Here is a 7,315-nt window from a genome sequence, read left to right on the forward strand (position 1 = left end):
GTCCATGGCAACATTGTATCATGTTGTGCTGATTCTGATGAAAGCTACTGATGATTTGAGCCTTGTATTGTGTCCCTGTACTACTGTGTATGAGGGCCAGAAAAGTAAATGAAAGGAAACAAATGTCCCTATGGACGGCCTCGAATAAAAATAAGCTGCGATTAAAGTACCCAAGATGCTCTCTGTCAAATAAAGGCTGTAGGAGTTATAGAAGGATAAAGAGTATCCAAGGACATAACAACATCAGTTTCTGCTCAGGAAGGAACTTTTCCAATAAGTGTTCTAACCACTTCAAAATCCTCAGAATAAGGAACATCATGTTGTTAACCCAGATATGGTCACCTCAGATATGGACCCTACTGCCGCTGTGGTTTCATTAGGGATTCTAGGGAACATCTGGCTCTGTCTATCTCAGCAGCAGTTGGGACGTGACTCAGAGAGAGATGTCTACTCTCCAAGGAAGGTGGGTACTTATAGGTGGGTAGTACTATAATGCTGAGGAGATAATGAAAGAGCTATGAGTAGGTTTTGAGGATCCATTTCAAATGAAACATTGACCATGCATAGTTCAGCTGCTTCAGAGCATGAATGGAGCTACAAAGCTCTCTGTCTCTTATGCCTCCTCACTAGGCACAAACTGGATGAATTAGCATTCAATGTAATTTGTCAACATATTAGGATGTGGAATCTATGTGGAAAATTAATTTGATTTGAAAAAAGTCATCAACTGTTGTTTTGAGGATGAAATTTCAACCACAGGATTCGTGCATCATGGTAACTACATTTCAACATAGACAAAACTTGTATACAATATGTTGAATTTATACCTTTAAAGCAACATCAGATCTTCAACGTTATATCCACAATCCAAAGGAAAAATTGGCTGGGCAGCACCTCCTACTGGAGAATGTATCTATCTACAGCTACACTTTGGTCTCCCATCAAGGGTTTTAACGAGCCACTGAAAATGCCAATTGGTCTGAATCGCTCCCTTCCACTACAATGGTTGGTTTTGCAATCAAACCCTGTCGCACAATTTATGAGCGAATATTGCATTAATGAACAACCTCCTTTCCAGACCTGTCTGGTCATAGCTCTCCCTGTGCTGAGTCACGTGGGTTGCGTCACCCAGGCTAGTTAATCACAGCAAACAAAATCAAATTCAAGTCTAATGTTTTTGTAAACAATTTAACCCACCATGCCTTGAGTATCCAGCAGACACGGATACCCTCTGACTATTTCGACTGTCTTGGCCCCATTCTGTCTGATCCACTAAGCCCTCTGGATCGTGGTCTATTTCATGTACTCTGCAACTTGGTTTCCCGGACAGATGTTGTTCTTCAGCCACTCGGTTATCTGGGCTGCCCTCTCACATTTGACTCTGTTGTGAACACAAAGTATTCAATTAATTAAACATGGTTTTTAACAATCACTTTTGAAATTAAGCAAGAAATACCTGTACCTGGCGAGACCCGGCTGGCTACTGCTCAAGCTTGGTGTGTCACTTGGTGTGACCACAGTCCTATGTATTCATGTGTGTGTCCCAACGACCTCCCCTCGTGTATGAAGAGGGTGGTGTTAATAATCACTGCGTGTAAGTCTTTTATGGTTTTCTTTAACTTCAGGCTATAGTAGAGTCTTTGAAAAGCAAGAGTGTTTCCTGGTCTATCTCCTCCATTGCAAAAGAGAAAGGTAGCACCTAGTCAGTTGCACAACTGTATGCATTCAACCTAAATGTGTCTTCAGCATTTAACCCAACCCCTCTGAATCAGAGAGGTGCGGAGGGCTGCCTTAATCGACATCCACGTCTTTGGCGCCTGGGGAGCAATTGTTGGAGGTTAACTACCTTGGTCAAGGGCAGAACGACAGATTTTTTCACTTTCCTGGCTCGGGGATTCGCTCTTCACCGCTAAGATTAAGGGTTAGGAGGGAGATTTTAAGGGATAGTTTCATCCACATTTCTAAATTACATACTTTGAGGAAGGAAGGGTTAATAAGACAGGTCAAAGGTTGAACAAAGGAAAGGGAGCGAGGAAAGAGCAACATGAATAGGGCAGCAGTAACTTCGAGGTTAGAAATGCAGGCTGATTACTTGCGGGTTATCGGTTCGAACCCCTAGCTGCCTGCAGGGAAATCTGCAAGGAATGATCCGGCAGCCAAAGGGTTACCAGCTGTAATATCTCTGTATACTCCCCACTGATGTTGTGCCCTTGAGCAAGGCACTTTACCCACAAGTGCCCATGAGCTGCTCCCAGCCTGTGATGTGTGTTGTCTGTCAGGTTGGTCACTATGACAGAATAGCTGTGCAACTGGCTTATAAATGACCAATAAAGCAAGTATGGTTAAATGAAGGCCAGACTATCTGTGCATGTAATGTATCTAGTCTCGACATGGCTGCATGATTGTAAAGCTTTGTTCACATTGGCAGTTTGAAGTGACCCAAGTCCTAATTATTTGCATATCTGATTTGAATATGTTATTTTTCCTGCAGTCTGAACAGCCAAAAAACACATGGAATCGGATATTTCAAGCCAGTACCACGGTAATATCATGGTACCAAAACATCATGATACTTATGATAGCAACATTTTAGAATAGATAGTTCCGTTTCATATGATACTGCATACTTTTTCTGTCTTACCAATCTAAAGAACCTGCTGGTGCCTGTTCTAAAATGTTTATAAAGTCAGTTTTGTTTATAAATTTGGTTGAATTGTAGCAACAGGCACTAGTCTCTTGTATGCACAGGTTGTAACGGCGTTCTACGTTTGTAGAAAGAGAGTTGGACCGAAATGCAGAGTGGTGGTTACTCATGACTTTATTGGAAAAAGTGACACATGAAATAACTATACAAAATACAAAACAACAAACGGAACGTGAAACCTAATTACAGCCTATCTTGTGAAACTACAGAGAGACAGGAACAATCACCCACGAAGTACACAGTGGAACCCCGGCTACCTAAATACGGTTCCCAATCAGAGACAACGAGAATCACCTGACTCTGATTGAGAACCGCCTCAGGCAGCCAAGCCAATACAACACCCCTACTCAGCCACAATCCCAAATACTACAAACCCCCTGGCCTGACCAAATATATAACGAAAACACAAAATACAATGACCAAGGCGTGACACAGGTCCAATAATATCCGCGTCATGTTCATGCGCATATCACTTTTGGCAGCTGTAATCAGCCAGCCACATCCCCTAACAGCAACAGCTTTTCTCCATTAGCTCTTCAAGCGCGTCTAATTTTCCAGTCTTTAGCCGTGATAGTGATGATGAGTGGGGATGCAGACCTAGACCCTGATGAGTCTTCCACTGTTAGATTTGTACATTTGTTACATTGGAGCAGCGTGCAAAATGAGCAATGTTGATACATTGTATAATTTCACCGCTTGTTATAACCAAGCACACAGTCCAGACTTTGCAAGTTCACTGTCATACAGCCACTGTGAGTGTCAGAGAGTGGTAATGGAGCACCGCTTCGTGACAGGCATGTTTGCAGCTTTACAGCAAAGAAAACGGCTTGTATCTAGCCAAAACAGTAATTTACCCGATTTGCATTTTTTTCTTTTTCTATCGGGATTCGCATGTATTTTATGTCATTTTACAAACCAAGGGGTCTGACACAAGTACTGATGGTGGCTTGAGTGCATAATGCTGGGGATCCTGGAACCCTCGAACGCCAGGGGGAGGAAGAGCGGGAGCAGGCGTGACAATGGCAGTTGTTACAGCCTTGAGTCTTCTTGGATATGACACTACAAGCTTGGCACACCTGTATTTGGGGAGTTTCTCCCATTCTTCCCTGCAGATCCTCTCAAGGTCTGTCAGGTTGGATGGGGAGTGTTGCTGACATGCACTGTCAACTGTGGGACCTTATATAGACAGGTGTGTGCCTTTCCAAATCATGTCCAATGAATTGGGTTTACCATAAGTGGACTCCAATCAAGCTGTAGAAACATCTCAAGGATGATCTTTGAAAACAGGATGAGTCTCATAGCAAAGGGTCTGAACACTTATGTAAATAAGGTATTTCTGTTTTTCTTATTGTAATAATTTTTCAAATATTTCTAAAAACGTTTTTTTCTTTGTCATTATGGGGTATTGTGTGTAGAGTGAAGAGGAAATCAATTAATTGAATAGTTTTAGAATATGGCTGTAACGTAACCAAATCTGGAAAAAGTCGAGGGTTCTGAATACTTTCCCAATGCGCTGTATATCACAGGAGGTTGGCGGCACCTTCATTTGGAAGGATGGGCTTGTGTTAATTGCTGTTGTGGAATGGTATCAAATACATCGCTAACTAGGCATCATTTAGCTCATAAAATGTTAATTTTTATTAGGAAGTTTTAAAAAAGTTAGACACTCAACTTTGGTAGATAGCCAGCTAAATAGCTTGGTTTCCAATTTTCCAACAGAATTTTCGAATTCCCCTTATTGGTCATCACCGGTTACTGGTCTTGGAACACGTGTGTTCACCAGAAACAACTCACAATTCACACACATCCCTGGTCATCCCTACTGCCTCTGATCTGGCGGACTCACTAAACACACATGCTTCATTTGTAAATTATGTCTGAGTATTAGTATGCCCCTGGCTCTCAGTAAATTTTTAAAGAATCATCTGGTTTGCTCAATATTTATACTTTTACTTTTGATACATATATATTTTAGCAATTACATAAACTTTTGTTACTTAAAAGTATATTTAAAACCAAACACTTTTAAACTTTTAAGTCATATTTTCTATTCAGGTATCTTTACTGTAACTCAAATATGACAATTGGGTACTTTTTCCACCACTGATAACACATTGGAAATGAATTACTCTGGTGAGCCAGGCTTTCTTACAGTTTCTCTAAACATTCTGTGTTTTTTATACAGTACTGTGAAGCATGTTGTAGTCAGTGCAACCTTGGCTGCGTGTTAGTGTTTGTAAAGCCTCAAAATACTGCATGACACATTAAGGCATCTTTTGAAAATCATCTCAGTAAAAGGCCAAATTATGTCTTCCATTTTATTGCAGTCATCCTTTTACCAGTATGTTTACTCTCCGGGAAAGCTTGTTCTACTGCCATCATGACTAGCTAAGTTATAAAATACGATCTTACAGTGTTATGCGTTCACAAGGCAGTTCAGAGAAACAGATCGTAATTTTGGTGTGCATAGAAAGGAGTCATGAGTGCATTCAGGTGCATGTGCCACTGCAAATGTTCTTCAAAATGAACAAATAGTCTAATTCTGTTCAGAACAACCCAGTGTATGACTTCATGTCATCTTGTTACTATACATCAAACATCCGTTGGGCATTCGTTTTATGGTTTAAAAATGTGAAGTGCATATTTGGACTCACAGGTGTTTGGCTGGCTTATGTGATATCAAAGCGCTATTTATTATAATAATACATAGAGTCATCTCAATTTACAGCCTTTCCTTCATTCAGACAACAAAAAGTTTGCAAAAGTTGCCTAATTACCGGGAGGGATGGGGGCAACTTCTTGTCGTGTGCAATGCTCAAGTTCAGAATGGCCGTCAGTCAAAACCAATGCAGCGCTGTGAAGCACAGACCCAGAGCTCTGATGCCATGTACAGTATGTTACTGCACATCCACTGCGTTCCATTTTAGGCACATATTAGTGTCCAAATCTCCCATTTTTAACCCGTATACAGGTATGTGTGTAAAGGCTATGCCACAGTGGTTCTCCTCCTATCTGTCTTAATTGCTCAGTGAATCTGGCACAGCCTCAGCTTCATGAGCTGCCAGCTTTGCCTTACACTGCATGGTCCCCTGAGAGTGCATTATGAGTGATCCTTCCACCTAATCGGCTGCCTTATCCTCTTTCGTTTCCTCACTGCACTGTTTGTCCATGTACAGTGACAGCTAGCCTAGGCACTTAACCAGTGTCATCTCTGTCCTCCTCTTCAGAAACACTTCAAAACATGACCAGGCTATATTATTTGATTGTCAATGCATGAACAGAGTGCAGACAGTGTACATACACAACATGACCAAAGGTATGTGGACACCTGCTCGTCGGACATCTCATTCCAATATCATGGGCATTAATATGGAGTTTGTCCCCCCTTTGCTGCTATAACAGCCTCCACTCTTCTGGGAAGGCTTTCCACTAGATGTTAGAACATTGCTGCAGAGACTTGCTTCCATTCAGCCACATTCATTTTTGAGGTTTGGCACTGGTGTTGGGCGATTAGGCCTGGCTCGCAGTCGGAGTTCCAATTCATCCCAAAGGTGTTCGATGTGGTTGAGGTCAGGGCTCTGTGCAGGCCAGTCAAGGTCTTCCACACCGATCTCGATAAGCCATTTCTGTATGGACCTCGCTTTGTGCACAAGGGCATTGTCATGCTGAAACAGGAAAGAGCTTTCCCCAAACGGTTGCCACAAAGTTGGAAGCACAGAATGGTCTAGAACGTCATTGTATTCTGTAGCATTAAGATTTCCTTTCACTGGAACTAAGGGTCCTAGCCCGAACCATGAAAAACAGCCCCAGACCATTATTCCTTCACCAAACTTTACAGTTGGCACTATGCATTGGGGCAGGGAGCATCCTCCTGACATCCACCAAACCCAGATTCGTCCGTCAGACTTCCAGATGGGGAAGTGTGACTCATCACTCCAGAGAATGTGTTTCCACTGCTACAGAGTCCAATGGTGGCGAGCTTTACACCACTCCAGCCGACGTTTGGCAATGTCCATGGTAGTCTTAGGCTTATGTGTGGCTGCTCGGCCATTGAAACCCATCTCATGAAGCTCCCGACTAACAGTTACTGTGTGACGTTGCTTCCAGAGGCAGTGTGGAACTCTGTAGTGAGTGTTGCAACCGAGGAGAGACGCGCATTAACACTCGGCGGTCCCATTCTGTGACCTTGTGTGGCCTACCACTTTTCGGCTGAGCCGTTGTTGCATCTAGATATTTCCACTTCACAATAACAGAACTTACAAACAGACTTTTTAGAAAGGTGGCATCCTATGACGGTGCCACGTTGAAAGTCACTGAGTTCTTCAGTAACGTTATTCTACTGTGAATGTTTGTCTGTGGAGATTGCATGGCTGTGTGCTCAATTTTATACACCTGTCAGCAACGAGTGTGGCTGAAATAGACTAATCCACTAATTTGAAGGGGTGTCCACATACTTTTGTATATATAGTTTAAATACTGTATGCATGTATGAATGACAAAATATGTGGAAACATACTGTAGTAAAGATTGTACACATGCACATGGAGTTATACAGTATATTGACTGTAAACATAAATTAAAACTGGAGAGATTTGTTTTTATCCAATACTG

The sequence above is a fragment of the Oncorhynchus gorbuscha genome, linkage group LG08, assembly GCF_021184085.1.
Source record: "Oncorhynchus gorbuscha isolate QuinsamMale2020 ecotype Even-year linkage group LG08, OgorEven_v1.0, whole genome shotgun sequence".
Classification (NCBI taxonomy): Eukaryota; Metazoa; Chordata; class Actinopteri; order Salmoniformes; family Salmonidae; genus Oncorhynchus; species Oncorhynchus gorbuscha.